The sequence below is a fragment of the Rhinolophus hipposideros genome (assembly GCF_964194185.1).
Source record: "Rhinolophus hipposideros genome assembly, chromosome: 25".
NCBI lineage: Eukaryota > Metazoa > Chordata > Mammalia > Chiroptera > Rhinolophidae > Rhinolophus > Rhinolophus hipposideros.
Genome location: NC_138071.1, coordinates 15,670,962 through 15,685,208, shown reverse-complemented (window position 1 = coordinate 15,685,208; position 14,247 = coordinate 15,670,962).

Below are 14,247 nucleotides of genomic sequence, written 5' to 3'. Positions count from 1 at the left end.
AAGCGGTAGCTTGCACCAGCACAACACAGTTATATATTCATAAATTTGGGAATTTGAAAGGAGACAAAGCTCTGGGTCGAGATAGCACCAGGAACCTCTCTTTCTGCCCCTTTAGGAAATGGCTTGTGGGGGCATTTCTCCAGGGCTGGTGTCACAGGCGTGCCACCTCTGCAGGTGCCCGTGCTTAGAAAGGCCTGTGCTTCGTTTAAAGCTGTGGTTACTGTTTAAAATTTCTCAATAGTTTTTTTAGCAAAGGGAGCCACGTTTTTATTTAGCACATAGCCCTGCAAATCCAGCATGCTTGGCTCTCTGAGTCAGGCTTGGCCAGGATACGGCCTGACTCCAATGGCAAAGTGGACACCATGTGACAAAGCCCCCCAAGAGCCTATCTGTCACACCATTTCTGCCTCGTCCTCCTCCTCCTCTTCCAGTATTCATACAACTCCCCCAGCACCCTCAATGGCCAGGACTCATCGAATAGGGGACAAATCCTATTAGCCAGGACACAATGATACCAAACTTCCTGAGCTCAGCTGATTCATGAAAAGATGTAACAAAGTACAATGATTTTTGTCTGGATAGGGCTCTTCAGAGTTGAAGTCACGTCCATTGTGCAGAGGCCTTGAGTGAACTGAGAGTGATTTCCCTGCCCTTGGGTCTCTAATGGTCCCATTAAAGCAGCATTGGACTGCCCTACCTGTGCTGCTCATTCCTGCTCTCCCCCCCTTCTCCATTGCTCCAGATACACACCATTAATCTATTCCTACAACAAGCATAACAAGGCCACTCCAGGCTGTCCTAGGCATCAGGGATCCAAGCCTAAACAGAAAGAGTATATACCTTCATGGATCTTATAGTGTAATCACAAATGAGACCCAAATGCCACGCACACCACATGAACACTTATGCAGGAAGAATTAATTCCCACATTCCTGCCTTGGAGCCCGTTGTTATCCCACCTGGAATATCTGCTCCTCTTTTCTGCCAACCCATGCCCAGCTATTGACAGGAAGTTCAAACACAAACCTGGGGTCTGTTTTCCCCTGTCCCCTCATTACTGTGCTTGATATAGCAGGTATTGTTTGCTACCCACATGAATCCACTGTCCTCTTCTTCATGGCCAGTGGACCCCAATTTTGTTTCCACATTCACTCTTCTCTCTGGGGCCATCTTCTTGGGAAAGGTGACCTTATCTCTATCCTCCTTCCCCAGGAGGGTGAGGCATGCATTTTGATCGGTCTATGGTGATCCCATTCTTCTTCCATCATTGGGTTAGGAAGGGTCATGTGACCTTGTCTTGGCCAACAAGATGTGAGAGGAATGATGGGGTGGCTTCTACCAAAAAGGTTTTCAATAGATAAAGAGAGAAGCTGAGGAGTAGAGGACTCCTTTTCTTCATTTGGAGCATGTCATGCCTGCGTGAGATGCCTAGAACTATAGCAGCTATCTTATGACGATGGGGGCAAGATGAACAGGTTGCAGATGACGGTGAACAATGACGCATCGAACCTGAGTCCTTGATTCCACGGGTGAATAGATATTAACCAACCGCACCTACTTCTAGGATTCCTGCTATGTAACTTAAAGGTTTCTTCATCCCATGTTTACTTAGTTTGTTGTTCTCATTGTTGTCTGTAGCTGAAAGCACCCTAAATATGATAATAAACTATCATAGGTATAATTTGCCTATCATAGGTATGCCTTACAGTTTTCTCTGACTAAGTGGTGGGCATAGGGCAGGCATGCAGGCAGACGCCCTTGGCAGTGGGCTAGTTGGACGGCCTGTAAGGAATGTAAGTGCCCTAACAGAAAAAACATAGTGGTATCTTGTGTCTGAGGTCCAGTTCTCGTTCTGCCCTTGACTGTGACTTTGACAGGATGGAATACAGGAAACTAAAGCATTAAGGAGGAAAGTCTTGATCTCGTTTGCATTCCAAGTGGAAAAAAACCTCAATCTAGACCATCTATTTGGAACCAATCCCAAATAAATTTGGGACAGAAGAAAAGTTGGTCTTTGGTGCACTAAGATTCTTCTGTATAAATCTATTCAACTTTTTGATGACAAGTTCATCCCAGGTAATTGTTCTCTGCCCCATTTTCTATATCCTATTTTATGTTGAAGAAAAGGGCTTACCCATAAGTATAGGTATTTGCATTTTAATTACTTCCTTTTTTCTTTTTCATTATTATTTTTATTTCCCAATTATAGTGGACATTCATTATTTTATATTAGCTTCAGGTGAACTAGTTTCAGTGTGTAGACATTTATATAATTTAAGAAGTGATCTCCGCAATTAGTACCCACCTGGCACTATACATCATTATTACAATATTATTGACTATATTCCCTATACTGTACTTTACATCCCTATGACTATTTTTTAACTACCAGTTTGTTCTTAATTCCTTCACCATTTTCACCCAGCCCCCCAATCCCCGTCCCATCCAGCAACCATCAGTTTGTTCTCTGTATCTATGAGTCTGTTTCTATTTTGTTTATTTATTTTGTTCTTTAGATTCCACATATAAGTGAGATCATATGGTATTTGTGTTTCTTTGTCTGACTTATTCCACTTAGCATAATACTCTCAAGGACCATCCATCTTGTCGCAAATGATAGGAGTTCATTCTTTTTTATGGTGAAGTACTATTCCATTGTACATATGTACCACATCTTCTTTTAAAGACAATTTACATAGTCAAAAGAATAAATCCCTAACGGTGGAATTTCGGACCTTATTAACTCTAGATGGTATACTTTTAGACAGTGATATTCCTAAAATCCCACTGTAGCAGTAGTCACCCATTTCTCCTGTCTTTCTATGTTGTGACAGTTAAGCTTCTCTTAGTTGTTGATTCTTTGCCCACTCTCTGCCCTAAGGCAGATTTTGGATGACCCCAACAGTGGATATTTTTGTTTGCCCCAATTACACAGATCTGAGCAGGTGACAGGAAAGAAAGGGGGCAACAAGGCCTGCAGGCATGGGTCTGGCAGTGACCCATCCCCTCTTGTTTCATCCCCTCCCAGAAACAAGAAGAAATTACAACATAAAAAATCACTTTGGCTAATGCAGTGGAGTGGCTGGAACATTCTGGGATGCCCCTAGCAAGGAAGAGAGGCTCACAAATGGTGGCCTTCTTCAGCATTACCCTGGTTTGGGGAGAGAGGGAAGCCTTTGGTTGCAGTCACAGATCTTCTGCATTTCCAGGGCTCACTCATGGCCCTGCTAAGAAAGTCCATCCTCACAGACCTAGGAGAGGGGTTCACTGAAGGGGCATGACTGTTGCCAAGGAGACAAGAAAAAGGTGAGAGAGAAGAACAGGCTCCTCTGAGCACAGTTAACCCTTCGTAGTGGAAGAAAGGAAGGAGGGAAGGGAGGAGACGGAGGGGAGGGAGGGAAGGAGGGAAAGCTCAGGCAAGAGGCATATGCTTTCATCCATCACCCAGACAAGCTGCGGGCCTCTCTCCTGCCTTCTCCTGCTAAGCACAAGTCCCTGTGTAGAAGCTTTTCCTGCAAAAAACATCTACCCAGCTCATTTCAGTGCCCTTTCCCCTAAGTGGCATTCTGCTCTTCAGCCTGCATAAAAAAGCCAAACTCAATTCAGCTTGTGAAGTACATTTTAGAGATGAGGAAGCTGCAGCCTGGGGCAATGACCCAGAGCGGAGCGAGTCAGAGCTTCAGGAGGAGCTGGGCTGCCCAGTGGGCTGGCAGGACCACAGGGTCTCCTGTGTGGCTTGCCCACCAGGGTTTCTGAGAAACTGAGGAGCAGATGAAGGAGAGCGCTTGGCAAGCAGGTGTCCCGATGCTAAGAGACCAACCACCATCATAGCCACCTTGTCAACACACAGATGAGAGAGGGGCAGCATAAAAACGGATCCTTTTCCAAGGTCCCTGCAGAGCCCTCTCTACAGGGCGTAGGATTTCCCTCTGGAGAAGGTGCAGGGAGGTGAGGCCAGGTGCATTGTTTCTTTTCTGCTGTGAACTGGGCCACGATAGAAGTAGTTCACTTGTGTGCTGCCCACCTCTGTGGGCCTCTTGCACTGGAGCCAAAGCTGCTGGGCTGCCTCAGGGAGTCACGGGCCTGCTGTGGCGCCACTAGATTGATCCCCTTAGCTCCCGCTACTGTCTCTGTAGTACCCGTGAGGTCTCTGAGGGCTGTGGGCTTCCTGCTCTCCCCAATTTAAGGTGCCTGGTGGTTCCCAGTCTCCAAGAAGCATCATTTCAAAATGGAAAGGTCCCGGTTCACACATATCTGGTCCTGCACCTTTCAAGAAATCCCTGGAGTGTTGGAATAAAACCGCCCTCTCCCATAGAATGTCTGGGACAATGGATATGTTCCACATCTGTGCTGTTCAATACACACAGCCACCAGCCACAGGTGGCTATAGGTGGCTAACACAAACAAAGAACTGAATTTTTAACCTCATTTAATTTTAATGACTTAAAATTCAAAGAGCCACATGGACCTACGGCTGCCCTACTGGACAGAGAAGGAAAAGTGAAGGCTAGTACCAGTAGATAGCAGTTAACAGGGGAATCATGTGCTACTCCCTCCCCAAGAGGAAAACACCCAGAGAAGACAGCTCCTCAGGGGACACAGAAGTCCCTCTCCACTATGTACCCTTTTCCGGCCAAAAGTTCCAAGCATCAGAGGGCTCCACAAACCCAGACATGGGGAGAAATGCCTACACAGATACGCCAGTTCGACAAGCAGGAAGAGTGAGCAGAGAGCTGGGGAAACATACTCAGCAGGTTTGCAGAACAGAGAACCTGGAACGCTGTCACCGTCCACTGCAGGCCTGCAGGAACTGGGTGTTCTCAAAGAGACCAAGGAAACGTTTAAACACCAGTGCGCACAGATTTTGGGGTGCCTGGTGAATTGCAACCTTGCTTGCCCTCTGTTTTGGGGGGGTCCCTGCTGTGGGGCCGTCTCACAGCCTGACACTTCCTGTCACAAGATCTTTCTGGTTTTTCCAAGAGCCAGGCTGGGATCCAGATCACCCTTCTCTTTCGCTTATCACACCACATCAAGGTAAAGCGAGGTCCCAGCACACTCGTGTGTGGGCAGGTCTACAGTCACATGAGAGCAAAGGCAGTTATCAGCCTCTCATTCGCACTTAGCTCAGATCATCGATATGATTTCGGGAGATTGGTCCACAAAGGGAGGCTGGAATTGGGCAGATAAGGAGCGTGAGGCATGCATTCCAGGCAAACAGAGTTGAGAGAAAGTGCCATCAGAGAGAAGGGCACTGGCGGGGGACAGCCAGAGAGCACGACACGACTCACATTTCCCCACCCTACACCTGTGCTTTGTCTTGGGTTCCCACCTCAAGACGAGAACCTACTGTCTACTCACATTCCCAGAGAGAAAGCTGGCAGGTATCATCTCACAAGCCTCCTGGATGCTTCCTTTCACTCACTCCTACATCAAATCAGTCACAGATCCCGTTAGTTCTGCCCCAGAAATATCTCCAATATCCCGCTCCCCTGGGCCGCCACCACCTCCATGGGGACCCTGGTCATTTCTCACCCGGGACGCTCCTGTGTCTGATCACCAACTCCCCTCTGTCTGTCCATCGTCCCTCACCTGCCAGAGGAACCAGACTGCAAATCAAACCATAGCACCTATCGCTCACTTGGTAAACGGGGGTTTCCTTTACCCTCAAGGACAATGCCAACGCTCCCCCATGTGGCAAGCAAGGCCTCTGAGGAGCTGCTCCTCTCCAACCTCACCTCAAACATATCTGCCCACATGGACCCACACTCCAGTCCATCGTACTTCTCACCATCCACTCTATGTGCCCGTTTGACCATGCCATCCTTTCTGCGTAGACGCGCTTCTCTTCCCAACCAACTCCTATTCATCCTTCAGCAACCAGTTCTACATTCCCCTCCTCTGCGAAGCATTTTTGGATGCCGGGAGAATCGGACGTTCCCTCCTCTGTACTCTCACAGACCTCTAGTGAAGAATGTGTTTATTTGTTCTAAGTAAGGTCTGTCTTCCCTTTAGATGAGGAACTCAAAGCTCCTCCCTGCCTAGGACTATGGTTTCTTAGTCATTTCTATTTCCCACATCAGGAGGTGCCTGGGACACAATGGGTACTTGATGAATGAATGAATGGTAGGTTCTTCAGACCAAGACCACAGAGCTGGACCTGTGTTTCTCAAGCCTTCAGGTGAACATGAATGGCCTGGGGGTAGTATTAAAAATGCACATTCTGACTCCATGAGTCTGGGTGGGGCCTGAGAGTCTGCATTTCCATCAAGCTCCCAGGCGGTGTTTCTGCTGCCTGGTGGTGGACTACATCTTCAGTAGGGAGACACAGAGCTCGTGTAGGTGGGGGAAAACATACCCAAACCTTGCCCATTGCTCAGCCATATAAGAGAACACATTTCAGCTACTTATTTAAAATGATGCGCTATTCAGCCATAAAGAAGAATGAAATCGTACCATTTGCAACAATATGGATGGAGCTGGAGAACATTATGTTAAGTGAAATAAGCCAGACAGAGAAAGACAAGTACCATATGATCTCACTTATATGCAGAATCTAAAGAAGAGAATAAGTGAATGAACTAATCAGAAACAGTCTCAGAGACATAGGGGAAAAACTGAGGGTTGCTAGATGGGAGGGGGTGGGGATAAGGGGGAAGGTGAGGGGATTAGAAAACACAATCGGTAACCACAAGATGGCCACGGGATACAAAAGTCAATTTGGGGGATGTAGTCAATAATGTTGTAAAGATTTTGTAGGGTATCCGATGGACACTTGTCTCATTAGGGAGACCACCTCAGGGAAGATGTAGATGCCTGACCACTGCAGTGTACACCTGAAGCTGAAGCTGAATAATAATGAATGTCAACTATAATTTTACATATATATGGTTACAAGAAGTGGAGTACAGCATTAGGAATAGAGACAGTGGAAATGTAATGGCTGTGTGCGATGTCAGAGGGGTAGTAGATGGGGGAGGGGGGTTATCACTGTGTGAGGGGTACAAATGGTAAATGTTTAACTATTACATTGTTTTGTACACCTGAAACTAATAACAATGTTAAAAATAAAAATAAAAAAGATATTTGCCAATTTAAAATAAAATGATAAAATAAAATAAAAATAAATGATGTGCTATTTAATGATATGACGTATGCTAAGCAAATAGATGTGGGAAAGGTGTAGAATAGAATCCCACGTTGCAATATAACTAGATATACAGAATGATAGAACCTACGAGATAGTTGAAAGAAAGGGGGGCAGGAAGGAGGATGGAAGGAAGGAAAAGAGAAAGAGGAGAAAGGAAAAGGCATCTATTAAAGTGGTTATCTCTCAGGGATGAAATTGCAGGCATTTAATTTTTTTTCTTTATAAGTATTTGAATTTTCCCATTTTCTACAGTGATCATGCATTCTTTTATACCATGAAAAAGTTATGTTTATCTTTAAATGAACTCTCCTATTTGCCTAAGAATACACTTACTCACTTACGGTACCCCCTAAAAACAAGGTGGCAGATCTAGCTGGGGGTCCCTGAGTCCTTCATCCGTGGCTGGTCCTTAGCCCTTTGAAAAGGGACATTATAAGGTCAGGCAGCAGTTGTAAGAAGCCCCGTCCAGCTTCCTGCCCTCTCCACAAAAAACATGTTCTGAGTATCCCGGACCATGTGAGTCATCCATCCTCGCCATTGACTGTAGCTGGTGGGGTACCAGTGACAACACAAGAGGTGACCCTGGGCCCTGGGACGAGGCCAAACACTGCAGCTAAAATAAACGTGTTGGTTTACAGAGGGAACAATGCCTGTTCCCATCCCTGACTGACAGGCCCATTCAATTTGCATTCCTGTCATGTCCTCTGGCTTCTCCCCAGGGCTCTTTCTTTCTGCACCATATTGTTTCACTCTCTCCCTATTAAATAGTTTATTTTAATTCCCTAAGATGTTGTCCTTAGTAAGTCCTTCCTTCTTATACCACAGGGGCACAGATCACCCTGATTATGTTAGTTTCTCAAATGGGAAAGGAGGCAGAGCAGAGTAAGGACCCAGGGAGAGAGAGCCACTAGGGTCATGTTCTAACCCTAAACCTGGGAGATCTGTTTCCTGGATCCTTTGACCTTATTTCTCTCTATTCCTTTCTCCGATTCCCTTGGAAACCAGGACTCCAAGCTTGTTGAAGGGGTTTTGTAAGCAGAGGTCTAAAGGAGATAAATGTGCACTCAAGAGCAGATGGGATCTCCTGCCCAATCTAGCCCTGTGGGCTCCATGAGAACACAGCCTTTCCTTGTGACCTGGATCCAGGGTGGTGATGTACAAAGCCCATGGTCACAGTATGAGTATTAGTTAGGGGGAGCCATGCTATGATAACAAAGAGACCCAAAACATTCAATGTCTTGAAGAATGAGCAGCCTATGTCTCTCATGTAACAGTCCGAGGTGGGTTTCCAAGTCGAATGCACAGCTCTGCTCCACAGGGTCATTCAGGATGCAGGCCAGCAGCTGTTCTACCTTCTTCAATGCCTGACTTTCAAGGTTTCCCTGGACACTGTCATTCCTGTCAGCCAGAGGGAGAAAGGGCAGGGAGGAGCACAGTGGGAAGTTTTGACAGATGGGGTGTGGAAGGGGTACTCAACATTTCTGTTGATGTTCCATGACGAGACCTCAGTTCCACAGACAAATCGAACAGCAAGAGAGGGAAGTTATTCTAACTGCATTCCAGATAGAACATGCAGGTATGTGTGTGAGAGAGAAAGAGAGATGATTAAACAATATTCAGGATTACTCAACATCCTCAACTAACATGAGCACTTCCTCTCTATTCTAAAGTCTAAAGGGCTGGATTATCTTGATCTTAGAAGTCTAAGTAGTTGGAAATGAACTTGATCTCTCCCTGTAATATTCTATCTTATTCTTAGATTCCTACCAGAACAACTCAGTTACATGTTACAGAGTGCCATAAAATCTACTTCCATAATCCTCTAGCCCAATATCTTAGCCTTTCATCGTTCCTCAGTTCTCCTTCCCAATGGTGAGAAAAAGGCAGCCGTGACTGAACGGGGCACAGTGTTCCACTAGTGGTCCTGGCGCTAGAAGAAATGTCCAGCCCCCCACCAGGGAGCCTAGGGGAAAGCCTTTGGTGCCTCCTCAATGACCCAGACACAAGGACTGGCAGAGGGCTCACTGCCCACCCAGAACTGGTGTGAACAGAACTATTCCCAGAGAGCCTGCAAGCAGACAGTGCAGGGTGATTTTCTGCCCAGAAATGGAAGGTGCTACAGTGTGGGGAAAATAAAGAAGAAAGTTCCAAGCTGACGAAGGATATTGTACAACTTAATACAGTCAGAGAACGCCGACACCCTCCCAGGAGGCTGAAATAACAGGCTTGCACTGGAGGATTGGCCGCAGAGGGGGAACCAAGGGATAGTTGTAAGTTGGGGGGCTCCATGAGCTTTCAGTGTTTTTAGGCAAAGAGCAAGGATCCAAGGCTTTCGGTTCAAGGGTAAGAGTGGAATCTACTGCGAGACAAGATGAGCACTTCCCACCTACAGGCCCCTCAGAGAGATGCTAAGGGCACCTCTAGGTGACCCCCCATCTGTCCCAGGAGCACTGTTTGGGCTCCAGTTTGCAAAATCTCAAGTGTTACCACTTCCCTTCTGCAGGGGAAAACCCTGCCAGCTCACCTCAGCAGTATGCAGGCCACTTCCTGATTCGAGGGTGAGGGCAGGAGAGTAATGGGACAGGGACACACACAGCCACTCCTCGAGGATCAGCCAAGTGGGGACAACCTCACCTTGAATCTGGTTGCTGTGGGCTGAGGAAAACCCACAGTCACATAAACTAGAATAATAAAAGGAATCACAATGGTTCTCCCCACCTGCACAGAGCTGTTTAGCTAGCGAGACCCTCTCATTTCTTCTTCTGTCACACACACACACCCTATGTCCCTAGGTGACGGGTCAAAGGAGGGAGGAGCTACCCCTACCCCATCCCTCACCCGCCCAGACTCAGGCCCACAAGGGCCCATCTGCTCTGGCACAGGAAGAAGGGCCACACAAAGTCCGGCCCGTTTCTACCACTGGCACTGGTGGCCTTTCATTGGCTATGCCATCCCATTTGCTGGTGTGCAGCCTGCCACTGGGATGGCCCCTGCTGTAGAAGGCACCATCAGAGGCCCCTGGGGCTGGAGGGGCCCTCAGAGGACAGTCAACAACTGCTCCTGCCTCTGGGAAGGGCAGGCAGCTCCCGAGTCATTGCGGGCAGATGGGCGCCTGTCCTATTTCTTTTTTTCTAAATATCCACAAGAAATGCCACCATCTGCTTAGCTAGTCAAATGTGTCTGATGATCTGACAAGGCCAAATAGGAAACTGTGACAGCACCATTTCTTCCCGGGACCAGCAACCTGAGGAAACAGAGAGAATCTCTTCTATCAGAAGAGCACTCTCGGGTTTGCAAGGTGCTTTCTGGGCCGCTTTACACTTTTCAAGGAAATTGCCTGTGGAGCTTTACAGAGAAGCACTACCTTTTAAATGTGGATCCCACCCTCAAGACGCTGGCTGAGCAGCTCTGGGATGTGACCTGGGCATCTGTCGTTCTGAAAAGGTCCACAGGTGATTCTGATGCCCAGATGGACTTGAGAGCCCCGGTCTGCATCATCTCATTACTTCCTAGAAGACAGAAAGACTTCCCTGAAAGATACAGGACATGTACTGTTATTCCCAATTTGTAGATGAGCAAACTGAGGCCCCCTGAATGGCTTGTTCAGGTAACACAGCTAAGGGTAGATCTAAGAGCAAAATCCAGGTCTTTGGACCACTGGTCGGTGCTTGTCCATCGTATCACACGGCCCATTGGATGGGAATGCAGAGGACCTAGAAAGTTCCTCTTGCTCGAAAGTGTCCCTCCCAGGAGGATGGAACCCGTGAGTCACTTCTTAATCTACTGTGTCCTTACAGTGCTTGGTCATGTCAAGCTTTTACATCACTGAGGGGAAACGAGGCAAACCAAAGAAATGGAGATATCTTCCCAAACCCGCGAGCAGCGTCAAGGGAAGACCAGCCCCACCCAAGAGTGATATGAACACGCTGAAGCTGTTTAAGGCCGTTTCTAGACTTTTCTGATGATACAAATCACCTGAGACACTTACGCAAACTGCAAATTCTTTAAAAATATTGTAAAGAAAAAGAACTGAGTCAGAATCTCGAGGAGAGGAGATGGAGAAAGGATAGCATCCATAAGTACCTTGGTGATTCTCACTGTCACCAAGTTTGGGGGACATTGCTCCCTGGCGGTGGTTCTCAGTGGGGCAGGGTGGTTATTCAGGGATGAGAGGACTCCAGTTCGGCACTTTCCCCTTTACTGTTTTCCATAAGGCCTCTCTGGGTGACAAGAAGTTCTATGTAGAGCAGGGTTTCTCAACCTTGGTATTGTTGACCTCTGGGGCCGGATAATTCTTTGTTGTAGGGACTCAGGGCTGTGCACTGTAGGATGTTTATCCCCATCCCTGGCTTCTACGCAGTCGATGACCGGAGCACGCCCCACCCAGCTGTGACAACCAAACATGCCTGCAGACATTGCCTCTGGAGGACAGTCCCCCCCAGCCTCAGAGAACTACTGGTGCAGGGGACGGGGTAGGAGAGCCTGGTGGTTATGGGCCAGCCCTGCTACTTATCTATCATGTGCACTGGGGCCACACATACAACTTCTCGAAGCCTCAATTCCTCCCTCCGTGAAATAGGGATGATGTCTGCCTTGTAGCAGTGATGTGAAGATAGATTATGATCTAGAATACACGCATTCTAATTTACTCAGTAAAGGGCATCCCAAGGTGGAGGGAATGAGCCATGGCTCCCCCAAAGCATCTAGAACTAGTCCAACAATAAACCCCATAAAGGCTTTGTCATGCACTGAAATGTGACCTCCCCAAATTCCTATGTTGAAGTCCTCACCCCCAGTACCTCTGAATGTGACTGTATTTGGAGCCAGACTTTAAAGAGGTGATTACATTAAAACGAGGCCGGTAGCATTGGCCCGAATCCAATCCGATGTTTGTCCTTGTAAGAAGAGGTCATGTGAATACGCAAGGAGACATCAGGATTGTGTGCGCACAGGGGAAAGACCCTGTGAGGGCAGCAGGAGAGGGCGGCATCTGCAAGTCAGGGAAAGAGGCCTCAGGAGAAACCAACCCTGCTGTCCACCTCAATCGTGGACATTCCGTCTCCAGAACCGTGAGATAATTAAAGCCTCTTGTTAGAGGCTTTAAAACAAGAGAAATTAAAGTCTCTTGTTAAAGCCACCCAGCCTGTGGCATTTGGTTATGGCGTCCCAAGCAAACTAATTTAGGCCTCTGCGTTAATTCTGCCGCCAAGACGGGCACTTACTTCAACAATAATTGTAGATCCTGGTCTCAGCACTGACCCTCTCCGTCACCATGTGGGTCATCTCCACTGGACCTCTATTTCCTCTCCTCCTCCCCGGGAAGGGGCAGGGGGGTCAGCAGAGAACCATGCAGCCCGTCCCAAGCAAATCCCTGGGGGTTGAGGTAATCTTCTGTGACCAATGCATTCACTGACTCTCCTCTCCAGAGGCTTTCCCGGGGAGCTTCACAACAGCACACAGGGCTAAACCTCCAGCTCAAACTCTTGCTAAACATCGGTTTTCAATTCAAGGTAATAATACCCTACATGCCTGTACTACAGTGATAAAAAAAGCCATCTAGATGAAGGTGTGCTTTCCCAGTGTTAAATAATCAGCATTTCAGTAGAACCTGGTTAGATAATTTGATTTTCTGGAGAGGGCCCCTGGAGACACGGCTTTTCTTAATAAGTTAAGAACCACATACCGCACAGGGTGACCCTCAATTGACACAAGACATATAAAAATAGAGCCCATGTCCAAATAATGGCTTTAAGCCACGTCAATCATGCCGTAAACCAGGCACAGCTACAGGGGCTACACCCACTTGCGACTCCATGAAATTGGTGCTATTGTCTTCTCTGTTACAGAGCAGGAAACGGGAGGCACGGAGCAGTTATGCAACTTGTCTAAGGCCCATAGCTAGTGAGTGGCCAGGAGTCAAAGTCAAGGAGTGTGGACATCTTGGGAGAAACTGAGTCCAGCCCTTTCCACCCTGGCAAGACCCAGCCCACAGATGTACCCACTCACGCTACCCAAGCATTCCCAAGGGGAGAAGCACGATGGGGTCGTTAGTGCAAAGAGGGTGAGCGTTGCAGTCAGATGGACTCACGTGGGAGTCCTGCTTGTCTGCCAACCAGCTGTATGATCCTAGGAAGTTACTTCCTTCTCTAAGCCTTAGCTTCTTTGACTCTGAAAATGGGAACGCACCTCACATACTTATTATTTAAGGGGGCAGCGGGATGGGACGGTATCTGTCATAAAATGCTTAGCATGCAGCCAGGCACCTGAGGTTCCTCAGTAAATATCAGTTCTCTTCCGTCTTCCTCACTTCTTGTGGAAGAACTTTGTCCCCGACTCCTAGACAGGGAGATACCTTCCTCTCACGTCATGGGCCAGCAGCTTAGTAAGAGACGATTGGTGTCTCCAGTTGCTCAAACTGAGGCTGACGGCCCACATAACAAGGGGCTTATTATTCTGTGCATTGAATTTGGCCCCATAATCTTCCATCAACCCGTAATTGAGTGTCTACCACGTGCCAGCCTGCTCGTGGACTCAAGCCGTTGGACACACCAGTGAACAAGACAGAGATGGGTTGCCTCCTGTGCAGCAAATACTCTCTAGTCGTACAACCAGCTGGTTTGAGGGTTGCTTACCTCCTGATAACTGTCTGCAGGGTGGTGTTCACATGGGTTCTACGTACCTCAAGGACTATTCTAGTCTATAGAGAACTTGATTTCCACCCTCCACAAGTTCCACCCCTGGAGGCATCCTCTTGCTTTAGAGATTTAAGTATCACATTCTACTGTATGGCCTTGAGCTAAGCCCACATGGTCATTAACACCTGGAAGTGAAAGGTTGTATCCCAGGAACACAGCACCACCCCTTCTCCCCATCCCCCAAGCCCAAGTTCTACAATGAGGCTCCCAAGTAACAGAGAGCCCACTTTGCTATTTCTGTCCCTTGGGGAAGAGGACAGGAGAGGGGGTAAGCCAGGGTCCTCTGGGTCTCTACTCCAAAGTGGGTCTATGGCCACCACTCTGGGGCCACCACTCAGTGTCACTGCCTTTCCCCTGGTGTGTAAGATCCTGGCTGGGGGGAAGGAGCCCTCTTACTGTCGCGAA